At 47.7% G+C, this 15,986-nt stretch overlaps 2 pseudogenes across 1 annotated transcript; both read left to right on the forward strand.

Moving 5' to 3' along the window:
* The first annotated feature begins 5,152 nt into the window (after nucleotides 1-5,152).
* On the forward strand, nucleotides 5,153-6,298 carry LOC147981279 (uncharacterized; annotated as a pseudogene).
* Nucleotides 6,299-11,544: 5,246 nt separating this feature from the next.
* LOC125549084 (uncharacterized) lies at nucleotides 11,545-13,050 on the forward strand (annotated as a pseudogene). Its single transcript, XR_015599886.1, has 2 exons — nucleotides 11,545-12,411; nucleotides 12,526-13,050. The product of XR_015599886.1 is annotated as an uncharacterized LOC125549084 (transcript).
* Nucleotides 13,051-15,986: the final 2,936 nt, after the last annotated feature.

Consider the following 15,986-nt stretch of genomic DNA (forward strand, 5'->3'; position numbering starts at 1 on the left):
TTATGTTGTGTCATAGGAACCACCGTACTGTTAAGTGGGGTCCAAGAGAACCAGTCAGAATGATTGAAGTGATGCCTAATTCAAAGCCTATGTCTTCGAGCGAAGACTATGAGAGCAAATCTTGTCCAGAGTCGGACAAGTCAGCTTTACTTGCAGCTCAAGTAAAGTTGCCATGAGAGTTCAAAATCTGACCGTTGAGACACGTGTCAGTTCCTTAGTGACCCAGGGTCATTTCTGACAAATCAGGTCGGGTTGCCAAGTGGCTATAAATAGCCCACCCCCACAACCTTAAACGGTTGGCTGCTCAGATTTCAGTGCACGGCTTTTGTCGTTTGAGAGCAACCCACCTCGAAGCCTTTGAGAGAAAATTCCTAGTAAGGAGAAAAGCCCTAACCACCCAGAGCCAGAGTAAATTGGGCATCACTTAAGTCTTCTTGTCTGTGTGATCTGAAGACTTATTACACTTGAGGACTGTGAATCCTCCAGACGGTTAGGCGTCGCGTTCAGAGCATCCAAGAGACATTGTGGATTGCCAGTGAACGAAGTCTGTGAAGGTTTGGGAGTCTACCTTGAAGACTTACCAGAGTGATTGGGCGAGGACTAAGTGACCTTAGCTCAGGGAGATTACGGTGAGGACTTGGTGTCCTGAACTGTGTGTTCAGGACTGGGTGTCCGGGACTGTGTGTCCTAAGGTTTAAATACCTAGCCGCTCCAACCAGACGTACAGTTGTCACAGCAACTGGAACTGGTCCAACATATCATTGTCCTCAACGAGTCACTGGTTTCATCTTCACTTCCTTCTCTTGTTGTTACTCATTTTGAAGTCATTGCGTGCTTGCTTTATCATTTGTCTTCACAACGTGAATGCATGATCTGTTTGGCTTCATAACTTCTTCCTACTTGATCCTTATTACACTGAAGCTGTTTGTCACTGTGCTTTCACTCTATTGAATACATGACCATGGCTGGCCTAGTGTAATCTAACTTCCGCTGCATAGTAATAGGCATAATCTTCACTGTTTGTCTTCATAACTCCCAAGTTTTGAAGCCTTTCATAAAAATCGCCTATTCACCCCCCTAGTCGATATAACACACTTTCACCTGGCGCCTCCCTCTCCCTCCCATGACACATCTCCCTCCTCCCACAGCGCTTGGCGAAGCCCTGTTGGAATCCCGCTACTTCCACCACCACGCTGTCGTGCTGCTGGATCTCCATCAACCTCTCCTCCCCCCTTGCTGGATCAAGAAGGAGGAGACGTCGCTGCTCCGTACGTGTGTTGAACGCGGAGGTGCCGTCCGTTCGGCGTTAAGATCATCGGTGATTTGAATCACGACGAGTACGACTCCATCAACCCCGTTCTCTTGAACGCTTCCGCGCGCGATCTACAAGGGTATGTAGATCCACTCCTCCCTCGTTGCTAGATGACTCCATAGATTGATCTTGGTGACACGTAGAAATTTTTTGAATTATTGCTATGTTCCCCAACACGGACTATGTTATCTATGCCGGATTGCTATGTTCTATGCTCAAGTACGTAGAAACACCGTTTGCACGGTTTTGTATGGATTTGAGGTAAGACAAATGAAGGATGCGGTTGTGGAACAGAAGAAATGAGGTCCACCCGGTCACCTTCAGCGGACGCACCTGGACGCATTCACGGGCGTATAGGAGGTCAAATTAGGTGACCGCGGCTGTAGATGCTCTTATCTATCTCGGAACGGAAGAATCTGTCAGGAACAGTGTGCTTGCTGTCCTAGAATGTAGAATGTGGCACTGTACTATGCCAACAAACTAGTTCAGTTTTGTGTTTTCCTTGTTTTGTTTCTGCGGACCACCCGTTGGCTCTTCCCAAAAATGGACACTTGTTTTCCCAAAATGGAGGCTAAATTTCGTGCTTTGACCCTTTTCCAAACCTATTTGAAATCTGACTCTAGTTTGATTTTTTTCGAGATTTGACCCTTTTGCTACCGCCAGGGACCATGGAGGTAGGGTATTACAGCCTACCGCCAAGGACCCTGGCGGTAGGGTTGCATGCCCTACCGCCAAAAACCTCCTAAGTATTGAACATAGTGTGTCCTCGTGCCTACCGCCAAGCACCTTGGCGGTAGGGTTGTGCAGGCTACCGCCAGCCCGTTTGGCAGTAGCGATGTTTTCAACTGCCAAAGTCCCTGGCGGTAGGCTGTTAGACCCTACCGCATGGACTCTGGCAGTAGCAAATGGGTCAGATCTCGAAATTTTTTCAATCTAGGGTCAGATCTCGAATAGATTTCAGAAAAGGGTCAAAACATGAAATTTTGCTAAAAATGGACACCTGTTTCACGTAACTGTCCAAGAATTTCAAAACTAAAAAAGAGCTTGCTTTTTTGGAATTGTCTTTTGTCACCAAAGATATTATCTTTAAAAAATGATTTTTATTTTGCTAGTGCTGAACAATTGAGGTTGTCGACAAGCGACCCAAGGGGATGGAATCCCTTGCATTGTTGATCCAAGTTCAGTTCAAGCCGGGCTCTCCTTATGAGTCAGTTTACTTCATCTATGATGATCCATAGCTAGTCCATTATGCAGACTTATGTTTTCAGTTCAGTTCAATGCGGTCACACTAATGCTAGTTTACGTACATCTAGCATTACTCGTGCTACAAACTACGTATAAACGGTTGGCTGTTCCCGAAAATGGCATTCGTTTGACTTGTCTGTCCAAGAATTTGAAGACAAAGAAAACATCTGCATTTTCGAACCCCTTCATCACCAAAGAAATTGGCTTAAAAACGAGAGAAAAGTATACTTTTCGTCCCTCAGCTTTTAACGGAGTCTAGATTTGGTCCCTCGGCTTTGAAAGACAAGATTCATCCCTTGTCTCGGTTTTGGTGCTGGCTCACCCCGGTTTTGACAGGTGCTGACTTAAATACATGTATATCTTTCAAATCTATAAATCTTTTGAAATTCATGTAGTTTTTCCAAATCTTTGTACTTTTTCACGCTTCCGTAAAAATTTCAAATTCACATACCTTTTTGAAATCCGCACTATTTTCAAATCCACGTACTTTTTCAATTTCACATAATTTTCCAAATTTGCATACTTTTTCTAGTTCGCGTATTTTTCTCAAATCCGCGTACTTTTTTCAAATCCGTGTACTTTTTCGAATTCATGAACTTTTACAAAAAGTACATGGATTTTTTTAAAAAGCACTTGAACTTGAAAATGGTATGCATGCCTGAATAAAATAAATGTATTTGAAGAAAGTATGCGAATTTGAGTGTAAACATGATCAAAACCGGCAAAAGTCAGCACGAAAACCGGTCAAAACCGTGTCCAGGGACAAACCTTGTCCGGTTTTAATAGTTTGGGGTGCAAGTTGTCCGATTTCAGAGTTGAGGGACCAAATCTAGACTCTGCAAGAGTTAAGGGTATCCCCAACCCACCAGGGTTCAAATCCTGGTGCTCGCATTATTCCTGGATTTATTTTAGGATTTCCGGCGATACGCTTTCAGTGGGAGGAGACGTTCCCGTCGACGACGAGGCGCCTACGGTGACTTCGTAAATCTCAAGATGATATGCCGGCTCAGTCTCTCGGAGGTGCTCATAGGGGTAGGGTGTGCGTGTGTGCGTTCATAGGGGTGAGTGTATGCGCGTGTATATGAGCGCTTGTGTCTGGACTGATGCTCAAAAAAAAAGAGTTAAGGGACAAAAAAAATGAAATTTTCGATCGATCGATGGAGGCTGTTGACAAGTGCGAAGGAGTTGGCATCCGTATCTCATTGTTCCAAGCCGTAATAACCATTTACTTATTGAGACTTCATTTCTATTCTGGCAGTAAAATGTCATGCATGCATGCAAGCAGCTTTGCATGCCCATGATCCATCCATCCATCCTGCTCCTGCTCCTCTATGGGCTGCTGCTGTGCTATTCTGTTTGCCCACGCTTATCTTCATCTACCGTGCAGCACGGACAACTTTTGGCTCGTCAGGACAGAGGGATATGGTACACGTTCTGTACAAGATGATTTTCTTTTTCCGGATCACAGGGTGTTTGATTTGATTTGATGGCACGGGAAGAAAGGAAATGATACACGCCCTAGCTCACTCTTGACCGTCGCAACCATGTTTCACTCCGGCAACGGCACCTCCTCGGAAGCCAACCACATTGCATAGGATGTTCTCGTGACGGAGTGTGACAAGGACCCTCAGTCAGTCATGGATGGATAGGGGTGGAAGCTTGAGCTCCGCATCTAAGTTTGGGAATAGTTTGGGCTCAAACTTAAGTTTTAGTTTGATTTTCCTAGTGAGTCGTTTTGGATTGGTTTAAATGGTCTGGAGCCGTAATGTAATCTGGTCTGGTTTGGATTTTAGCAATTATTGAACTAGATTGGATCGGTCTGGACACAGACCAAGCAGTCTCAAAATCGTTTCGATCTTGTACTCTAAATCAGCTAACGTACCTGCGAACAGACCAGCGTCTCTAAAAAAAGACGTATGAGACCAACTTCAACTGCGAATCGCCAGGTCGTCGTTGCTACAGGAGTTCCGGCCGCCGCATTTCCCTAGCGGCAGCGCACCCGCGTGCCCCACTTGGCGGAGGCGGTGACATTAATCTCTGCCACCAAAGACGCATAGATTGACCTGTCAATGTCCTTGTCCTTCAACATGTTCACCGTTATTAATGAATCTATCTCAATACAAGCTGAAAGTTCCGTCCGCTAAAGTTTATCCATTACTTCATCTCTATGCTAAGCTGCCAGTAAAATTAAAATACCTACCCATACACGCATGCAAGCAGCATTGCATGCCCATCCATCCATCCTCCTCTATGCACAAGCTTCCGGCCTCCACGACCCAGAACATCGCACTCAATGTGGTTGGTTTGGGAGGAGCATACTCCGATCGCCGCCGTTTGTCACGACCATGTTCGGCATCAACAACGGCTCCTCCGAAACCAACCACACACACGCACACACACACTCGGGCATACTCCAATCGCCGCCGTTTGTCACGACCATGTTCGGCATCAACAACGGCTCCTCCGAAACCAACTATTAAAGTATATATTCGGTTTGTATATTTGGTAGTTTAAATTGTAATCTATCTCTACTATCCTTGACCCCCAAGTTTTGTATCTTATATAAACAGCCCTTTGAGGCCCTAATACATATTCATGGTATCCTTCAACCCTAGTTCCCTTACCCACCACCAATATGCCCTTCTGCCACCACCAATCTCTCTAGCAGATACAATTGCCGATGTTGCGCCGTTTATACCCATCTCGCTTGACCTGGCTGCCCACAATTACTACCATTGGCGCCATCTCTTCCACATCCACCTTGGTCGCTGCGGTCTACGCCACCATAATCATCCATCCTCTGTGCCGCAGCCTGCCAATCCTCGTTGGGTGAAGGACGATCTTACGATCATCCAATGAATTTATACTCGGATCTCCACCGAGCTTTTCAATCTTGTCTCCAACGACGATGCCACTGCAGCCGATCTTTGGGCCGCCCTTCAACAGTTGTTTCAAGACAACTCCGACGCCCGCATCAACGCTCTCCACACCGAGCTCCGCACCATCACCCAAGGAGACTCCCCGGTCACCGTCTTTTGCCAGCGGATCAAGTCGATCGGTGATGAACTCCGGCAACTTGATGATCACGTCGACGACCGCGTTCTTATAAACGCTCTTCTCGTCGGTCTTGGTGAGCAGTTCGAGAAACAGGTGGCCTTCATCCCCATGTTGCGGCCCTACCCGTCCTTCGGCGAGGTCCGCTCTCTCCTTCAGCTCGAGGCTCAGAATCAAGCTCGCAAGGCCACTCGTCCACAAGTGTTTCACGCCACCACCAAGTCTTCGGCGCCAGCTCCATCCACTTCGTCGTCGGCCCCTGTCCAGCCGCCTCCAGGCTGGCGCCCGAGCCCTAACTACCGCGGCAAGAATCCCGTCTACCGGCCGCCCCAGCCTCGCTCCGCCAGCTCCTCGGCGTCATCATCATCATCGTCTACACCGGCATCTACTCCAACGGCATGGCACCAGCAGCAAGATCCCTGGACCGGGCTGGTTCAGGCGTGGCCCATGCCTTGGTCTGCTCCGTCTCCTTACGGCGCTCCTCCAGCATACACGGGCGCCTGGAGCCCGGGCCATCGTCCTGCCACCGGCTCCCCTGGTCTCCTCGGACCCTGACCGCCGGCTCACGTCTACACCGCCACTACTACACCGACCACGCCCGGCGCCCCCGTGCTTCCGCCCGGCTACGCCCTGGTTCCCTATGCGCCCGGTGCTCCTTCGGCTCCGTCACCGTACGCATACGGGTAGCATGCACCAATGAACATGCCTGCTCCCTCTCCTACGACCACATCGCCGAGCTGGGATCAGGCTGCTTTCATCGCCGCCATGAACAATTTCAGCCTCAACAACGAAGGTACGGATTGGATTTTCGATTCTGGTGCATCTACGCATATGTCTTCAACTATGAATTTTCTGTCAGCTCGTTTCCCTTCTTCTTTTTCTTCCATTACCATCGGTGATGGTTCTACTATTCCTGTCTCTTGCACCGGTGATTCTTACATCCCCTATTCTTCTAACAATTTTCTTTTACGCAATATTCTTGTAGTCCCATCCTTAATTACTAATCTTATCTCCGTTCGTCAGTTTACCATCGATAATCAAGTTATTGTGGCCTTTGACCCCTTTGGTTTATCTGTGAAGGATCTGACAACGGGGGAGGTTCTAGATCGGTACAATAGCACCGGCGATCTTTATCCTCTTCATGGCGCCCCCATTTCCACTCCTCGCGCCATGCTTGCATCAGTTCATCTATGGCATCGTCGGCTTGGTCATCCTAATAAAGCTACACTATCATCATTGTTACAGGAATTTTGTATCCCTAGTTCTAGTGTCCCTCATGATTCCTCTCTTTGTAATGCCTGTCAATGTGGCAAACATGTTAGACTACCTTTTGGTACATCCTCTACTATTAGTACTTTTCCTTTTGAATTGCTCCATTGTGATCTATGGACCTCTCCAATTCCTAGTGTTTCTGGTTACAAATACTATCTTGTAATTCTTGATGATTATTCCCATTATGTTTGGACCTTTCCTCTCCGAGCCAAGTCCGATGTACACTCAATTTTTCTCAATTTTCATCAATATGTTCTAACCCACTTTGGTCTTCCAATACGCTTTATTCAATGTGACAATGGACGAGAATTTGATAATACTCGCAATCGCACTTTCTTTCTTTCTCACGGCATACTTCTTCGTTTTTCTTGTCCCTATACATCTCCTCAAAATGGCAAAGCAGAACGCTCTCTTCGTTCCATCAATGATATTCTTCGCACCTTGCTTATTCAAGCTTCTCTTCCTCCCCGTTTTTGGGTTGAAGCATTACGCACTGCCACACTTCTTCTCAATATTAGACCAACCAAAACATGTCCTCTCTACACTCCCTTTCAATCCCTCTTTCTTTCCCATCCCGACTATCTTTCCCTTCGCGTTTTTGGTTGTCTCTGTTTTCCCAACATCACTTCTACCACTTCTCATAAACTAGAACCTCGCTCTTTACCCTGCATTTATCTTGGTCTCTCCGATGATCATAAGGGCTCTCGCTGCTTTGATCCCTCATCCGTCCGTGTCATTATTTCCCGTCACATCGTCTTTGACGAATATACCTTTCCCTACGCTGCCACACAAACATCATCCACAACCCAACCTTCCTCTGTTCGTTCTTCATCTCCTCTCCTCCCTCTTCTAGCTCCTACCTCTATTGTCCCGGAGCAACAACCACCACCGCATCAGTCTTCCATGCCTCCACAGCAGCCTTCTGCACCGCCCACTTCTCCTTCACCACAGCCTTCCGCGCCCCCACTCCTCCCTTGACAGCAGCTTCCTCTCCTCCCACGCCCATCTCCCCTATTGTTGCTTCTCCTTCTTCCTCTTCTTCCTCCACACCGCCTCTTCCATCTAATGCCGTTCCTATAATACCTCCGGCCAATGATCATGTCATGTGCACTCGTGGTAAGCGTGGCTTTCACCTCCCTACACGACGTCTTAACCTCACGGCCGTTCCCACTATCTCCCCTATCCCTACATCTTATAAACGTGCTCTTCTCGATCCTCTTTGGCACTCTGCTATGCGTGATGAGTTTCATGCTCTTCAGCAAAATAACACCTGGACTCTCGTTCCCAAACCACCCGGTGTCAATGTTGTTTCCGGCAAATGGGTTTTCCGTCACAAATTTCATGCTGATGGTACTCTTGCTCGTTATAAAGCTCGTTGGGTTTGTCGTGGGTTTTCTCAGCAACACGGTGTTGATTTTGATGAGACTTTTTCTCCAGTTGTAAAACCTAGTACCATTCGTGTTGTTCTCAGTCTCGCTGTCTCCTCCTCTTGGCTGATCCATCAGTTAGATGTTAAAAATGCCTTCCTCCATGGCACTCTCAATGAAACTGTCTATTGTCAACAACCTTCGGGTTTTGAGAATTCCTCTTCTCCTGATTTTGTTTGTCTTCTTCACAAATCTCTGTACGGTCTTAAACAAGCTCCTCGTGCTTGGTTTCATCGCTTCACCACCTTTATTCACACAATAGGTTTTACCGCGTCTAAATCTGATTCATCTCTCTTCATTTTTCGTTCCTCCTCCCATACTGCCTATCTTCTCTTATATGTTGATGACATAATTCTCACTGCCTCTTCTGATTCCTTTTTACAACACATTATATCTTCTCTTAATCGTGAATTTTCCATGACTGATCTCGGTCCTCTTCATCACTTTCTTGGGATCACTGTCTCCCGCACTTCATCTACACTCTTTCTGTCTCAACGCCAGTACATTCTTGACTTGCTCTCTCGTGCAGGGATGACTGACTGTCAACCATGTCGTACGCCGGTCGACGTTGGTACCAAGTTGTCGGCCGACGGTGAACCTTTTTCTGATCCTACTCTATATCGCAGTATCACTGGTGCTCTCCAATATGCCACACTCACTCGTCCTGATATATCTTATTCTGTTCAACAAGCGTGCTTATATATGCATGATCCTCGTGTTCCTCATTATTCTCATGTCAAGAGAATACTTCGGTATCTCAAAGGCACTATTGATCATGGTCTTCTCCTTAATTCTTCCTCTCCAACAAGCTTGACAGTTTATTCTGATGCAGACTGGGCGGGTTGTCCAGATACTCGACGATCTACATCCGGCTTTTGTGTTTATTTGGGTGACAATCTTGTTTCTTGGTCTTCTAAAAGGCAGGTTACAGTTTCCAGATCGTTTGCAGAAGCTGAATACAGGTCTGTTGCTCATTCTGTGGCCGAGGCGGTGTGGCTCCGTCAGCTTTTGGTTGAGCTCCATCGACCAATCGAGCGTGCAACTATTGTTTATTGCGACAATATTTCTGCAGTCTACATGGCGTCCAATCCTGTTCAGCATCGACGCACCAAGCACATCGAGATTGATATTCATTTTGTTCGTGAAAAAGTGGCTCTTGGCGAGGTCCGTGTGCTTCATGTTCCTACCACTGCGCAATTTGCTGATATTTTCACCAAGGGGCTCCCCACTGCAGCATTCACTGGCATTCGCTCCAGTCTCAACATTGTTACACCTGATGTTGACACTGCGGGGGGGTATTAGAGTATATATTCGGTTTGTATATTTGGTAGTTCAAATTGTAATCTATCTCTACTATCCTTGGCCCCCAAGTTTTGTATCTTATATAAACAGCCCTTTGAGGCCCTAATACATATTTAGAATTCAATAATCTTCACCAACCACATTGAGTGCGATGTTCTGGGTCGTGGAGGCCGGAAGCTTGAGCTCTGCGCCCTCCCCGGTGGCCCGTCGAGGCTCCCTCCAGCCCCATGCCCGACTGTGGTGGCTCGTCGCGTTCCGCGCCCCCAACGGGGCTCTTGAGGCGTTCGGGCTGCCCCCTATCGCCACCGACACATAATGCAAAAGCATTGCGGTTCGATCTTGAGGCGTTTGGGTGCCTCGCGAAGGAGCAAGTTGCCGTTGCCTCCATTGTCGGTCGTTTCTCCAAGCAGCATGCCAGTATGCGAAGGAGTACAATGAAAGACCATTGTCCTCAACTTGTTTGTTTCAAATAAGGATTGAGTGCCTGCTAACAAAGCTTGGGAATCTTGCTGGGAAGAGGTTACGTGGCCAAGAATCACAACATTATGGCGAGTTACTACTGTTCAAACTCCTTGTTGTCAAACACGTATGTTTTGCTTCGAGTTTTAAAGGTAAGTGAACATGTAGTAAAATGATCATTTTTCATGTTTTATTCATCATGCATGTGATGGTGATGGTAATATACATATGGATTCACCCCCTTCCCTTTGACCCCCTCCATGCGAGCGAGTTTTCTTCCTAAGGTTTAGTTGGGGGTCTCACACATAAATGTTTGTTTTTAATTAATCAATTCAATGATCAAATGTAGACTTTTGAAATTCATGTATGCGAACGTAACCAACAAAAATATGCATCATGCATGCGAACGAAATTAGCTTCAATATACATGCATGATGGGGCAGTTCGCATGCATGATGCATATACATCATGCAAACGAAACCAAGAAAAATGGATAGATCTTGCATTGATCTATCTTTTCTTCAACTTCACCATCTTCAAAAAAAAGGCAGCCCAGTGCATGTAGCTCCCGCTTTCGCAGGGTCCGATCATTTTGGATCTATAGTATGCAGCCTTTCCCTACATTTCTGTCAAGGCAGCAGCTTTACCACAGCGCCAAGGCTCCCCTTCAACTTCACCATCTTCGAAATCCAACTCTAAATTGCGAGTGAAAGTGACTACTGAGCTTTTCTTTCTCTGTGTTCTTGGTCACTTAGAGGAGTAGAGGCACTGAAGGTAACCAGACTGCTTCTGCGCACGGAGTAACAGCGTTGCATATAAAAAGGCGAGGAGCACCTCAGTGTCGGCACAACGGGTTAAAACTCACCTACCGCAGCCTCGGATCCCAGCCACGGTGCTGTCGTGTTAGCCGCAGTAATAGAAGCACCGTCGCCTCATCAGCAGCAAGAGCAGTGCATGCCGCCTTACCCGGTGGCGGCAGGGCCCACCACAGCGGCCCCGTCCCGTCATGAGTTGCCGCTCGCCGAAAATTCCTGCAATGGGTGACCTGCCGCCCGGCCCTATGGCGGGAGGGCCTGCCGCCTTGGATCGCGCCGGAATGTGCCACGTGTCAGCTGACGCGCCTGCCGTCACCGCTCGGGTGGTCTTTTGTGCCAATTTGACCCAGAGGTGGTGCTTTGAGTCAACTCCACGACAGGTGATCCTTCTAGACAAAAATTGTGCATTTTCAAATTTTCTGTGGTGATGTTACAAAGCATTCCACCTTGCATGCATTTTCCAAATTTTGAAAATCACCTACGGTGAGAGTTGTCTTGTTGTGGTAGCTGAGGTGGCCAAACGAGTCATTGGGCAGAGTGGGCCCATTTTGTCTGTAGAGCCAGCAGCAGGAATGGCCGCTCGACACGTGCCCCCCTCGTCCTCTTTTCACCTTCGGCCATCGCTCGCCTCCTCCAAAACTCCAGCCTTTCTCTGCTCGTCTGCTCTCCTTCACCTCCGGCCGGCCTCAGAGCGAGCGAGAGAGAGAGAGAGAGCGACCATGGCGGGAAAGGGGAGCAAGAAGGACATCGAATCCGTCCTCATGCAGGCCATGCTGGCCGCCAAGACCGTGCGCGCCCAGCGCGACCACCTCCTGCAGCTCCAGCAGCGCCTGCAGGAGCTCCAGGCCGACGCCGCCCCCGCCGTCGTCGAGGCGGACGCGGACGCCAAGCTCAAGGAGCTCGCCTCCAACCTCTTCAAGGTCTACTACATCGGCCTGGAGGCCGGCGCCCGCATCCTCACGACCTGCGTCCACCTCGCCGCGGAGAAGGACATTCGCTTCTCCCCGCCCAACCTGGCTTTCGCAGTCATGCCCGACGAGCAGCTCCACGACGCGCTACTCGCGCAGCAGTTCCCGGCCCGCCCCAGGCCATCGACCGCGTCATGGCCGCCGTCTTGGCCATCAAGCTGCTGGAGGAGCACCTCCTCCCGCGCTGCGTCAAGTGCCTCATCGGCGGCGAGGCCCCCGTCCCCGGCAAGAACGCCGACTCCTCCTCGCCCGACAGCAGCCCCGGGGACGACAACCCGGTCGCCGCCGCCTCCGAGGCCCTCGCCAAGGTTGACCTCTCCGACGACCCGGACGCCACCGCCACCGCCAAGTCCGGCTCCAGCAAGCCCCGTCAGGCAGCCAGAGGCGGCGGCGGCGACGTGGGCAAGTCGCTCGACTACCTGTACCGCGCAAACAGGATCGCGGGCCTCGCCGTGAAGCACATCGACGTCGCCGTCGCCGTCCTCTGCCGCTTCATGGACCCCAAGAAGCTCACCAGCCTCGCCGAGTTCTGCGACGACCACGCCTACATCTCCGAGGTCCGTCCAAACTCTCCAAACCTTGCTCTTTTCTTCTCCTTCCTCCTAGTCCTGGATGAAAATGATGAATCCATGGATGGATCACGGTGGAATCCATTTGTTCGCTTGCTGCAGGAGGGATTCTATGATTCTATCTAGCATCCGATTGACTACTTCACCTCATCGATCTTCAAGCCATGCTCTCCTTATCGGTCTTCTCTTTAATTTACCATCCATACAGACAGACCTGTGGTTTCAGTTCAGTTTGGTCAGCTATGCTCTTCTATTTGTGCTCAATTAATTCCTGGACGCCCGTGGCTATCTATCTTAGCTTCATCACATCAATTAGGGGTAATCAGTGTAGCATTGTGGTCATGTTGATCTGCATCTTATCGTACCTGTGGGACAAATGATCGAATCGAATCTCAGGAGCTATCTTAATTAGCTTCATGTATCGCAGTAGTTCAAATGTCCTAGCTGCATCTTGTTTGTGGACGATGGAATCGAATCGCATGACAAAATTGGGATTTTGGACGTGCTACTACTATGTGTTTTAGTAATCATGTTCTCTAATGCCATTTTTCTGTTCAGATCCTAGCTGGCTTGCATCCCCAGTTTGTGAATCATGTTTTCTTGTATGTGGCGTAACAACATTCTAGTGTGTTTGGCAATCCTCCTACACGCCTTTTTTTAGCCGAATCGTCCTGAATGCTGGTTTATCTGGGAAAGTTTGCTTGAAGTCCCTGTTATCCAGAATGTTTGGTGGCCTTCTGCCTTAATGTCATTATGTGTGTTGTTCTGATGTCCCTACTCCTTCTTTTGAATCATTATATTGAAGATGGAAGTATAGAACCAGCATACATGATCTGGAACCTTTTGATTTCAGTTGCATTGCTGGTCGTAGAGGAGCTCCTGCTAGTCGCTTAGTTCATCTATATATGCTCTCTAGTTCATGCAACCTTTTGATTTCAGTGCAGTCGGATCAGATTACTCTGCTGCATGCTCCAAATTTGTGTCAAATTAATTTCTGGGCGACCGTGGCTATCTTAACTAGCTTCATTAGGGGTAAATGTCGTATGCAGTGTAATGTTAATCTTAGACATACTATATGTGAGACAACTGGATCAGATCAAATTGCAGTTTCAGCGCATGTCAAAATTGGGATTTTGGACATGCTACTAATATGTGTTTAATCATTTTCTGGGATGGCATTTGCTTCGATCATAGGATAGTAATCTAGATTGATTAGTGAATGTGTTAACCCCCAGTTCGGTAATCTTGTTCCCAATGGCGTAACAGTTATCTGTTATGGTTGTGTACTGTGATGATTGATCGATGGTCACCGAGAAACTCATGGTGAACTGCATCCTGCATATGCTATTGGTTTGGGAGTATGCATTAGTCACAGTACTCTGTCGCTTTTCCAGCATGTTGTTTGGAAATTGTCTGCCTAGTCTTGGTTATTTTGTACTACTCCCTTTGTTTCTAAATATAAGTCTCTTTAGAGATTTAAATATAGACTACATACAGATGTATATAGACGTATTTTAGAGTATAGATTCACTCATTTTGCTCCGTATGTAGTCTACATTGAAATCTCTAAAAAGATTTATTTAGGAATGGCGGGAGTAGAGTAGTAGGTAGGATAAGATGAGGGTGATTCAGATTAGAGTTAAATACACGTACGTTCTTGTACTAGTGTGATTAGTTTGCTTCATTCCTCTACTCCTGAAATGCTGGATGGATATGAAAGACATTTCTTTGTGACACATTTTATTCTAAATCTTGCTAGTGTGATTAGTTTGCTTCATTCCTCTACTCCTGAAATGCTGGATGGATATGAAAGACATTTCTTTGTGACACATTTTATTCTAAATCTTGCTAGTGTGATTAGTTTGCTTCATTCCTCTACTCCTGAAATGCTGGATGGATATGAAAGACATTTCTTTGTGACACATTTTATTCTAAATCTTGCTAGTGTGATTAGTTTGCTTCATTCCTCTACACCCAGTCGTTGTGTCCAAAGATAGAACAACAAAGAGAAAAGTGACTTAGATCCTGAAATCAATCCCCATTGGGCACTAACTGATCCTATTGTTGAGCTTACATTCTCCCGTGATAATAAAAAATAAAAAATATAGTTAAACGTCGGATAAAACTGAAATGTTTGCAGCAAATATGCTCATGCCTTTACATGCATAAATTATTGTGTAAAAATGAAAACAAATTTAAAACTGTGCTAAAATAGCATTTGAATATATATTTTTAAACACAACCTTAGAGGTGGTGGAGTGGAGTTTAGAGGTGGAGTGTACTTGGGTGAAGTAGAGTAGTCCCAAACACAACCTTAGACTCATGAAAGCAATGCGACATACTCCCTCTGTTTCTAAATATAAGACCTTTTAAAGATTTCAATACGGACTACATATGAATGTATATAGACATATTTTAGACTGTAGATTCTCGCATTTTGCTCCGTATGTAGTTCATATTGGAATCCCTAAAATATTGTAGACAAGATTATGTGAAATTATGTGGACAGCACCGACTATATAAAATGTGAAATTATGACTTATGTTGAATTGAATCTAATGATATATGGGTAGACGTAAATGTTTTTTTCTCCACAACCAGTATGTTTCCAAACTTCTGTAAGAAATACACAAGCAATTGAACGAAAGCAAAACTACAATTGTACGTGCTGTTGAACAACGTGTATGATGATCAGACTAGAGAAGGAGTTGCCTTGTGGCTAAAGGAGTCCTGTAGCGATGACGTTTGGTGACTCCATGCCAAAGAGGCCCCATGCAGCAACGGCCAACGGACGCCCACGCGTCGGCTCCTTGTTCGCCTCACGTCCGCATGTCGGCCACCCACCTACTTCCTACCGCCCAAATTAAGTGCACACCCACCTACCAGTCACCCATCCACCCGGTCATCATCCTTTTTAATGTGGAAGCCGTGGTAGGCCAGTCCACAAGCTTCCACTTCCATCTTCGTCTGCCTCCTCAAACCCCGACACCCAAATCCTAGCTTGCTGCTATTCCACATCCTCTCCTCCCCTGCGGGCGACAATGGTGTGGGAGTGCATCCCCGACTGCGCGGGGGAAGGGGGGACACGACCACGAGGCCGGGTTGTCTTCCGGCCATCGTGGCCGCTCCAACCCTACTCCTCCACCTTCCGCATTCCACATTCCACATCGCACCACCGGCGGCCGCACCTTGGATGCGACCGTATGCCGTGGACACTTCGGTGTGGAATACATGGCTCCATGACGAGCACGACCTTCGTCGACAATACTTCTTTGCCGGTCATGATCCGAGCCCGCCGAGCGGCGTGCTCTGCCCGCGCCGCAACCGCCTCAGCCACACGTGCGTAGGCTAGTTCGTGGCCTGACGCCCACGTCGTCCCCGCCACCACCCGTTCCGATGACCGCCGAGGAGGAGGAAGAGTTGATCAGGCGGGTGCTGGAGGACTATGTCCACACCCATGACGAGGCCGAGTGGCAGGTCCTCGAAGAGATGATGGCCCTCTCCGCGGCCAGCGACGTCGCCATGGAGGTGAAGAAGGAGGCCATGGAGGAGAAGGGGCCCGT

Source organism: Triticum urartu, chromosome 3A (genome assembly GCF_056163025.1).
Source record: "Triticum urartu cultivar PI428250 chromosome 3A, HENAU_Tu73, whole genome shotgun sequence".
Classification (NCBI taxonomy): Eukaryota; Viridiplantae; Streptophyta; class Magnoliopsida; order Poales; family Poaceae; genus Triticum; species Triticum urartu.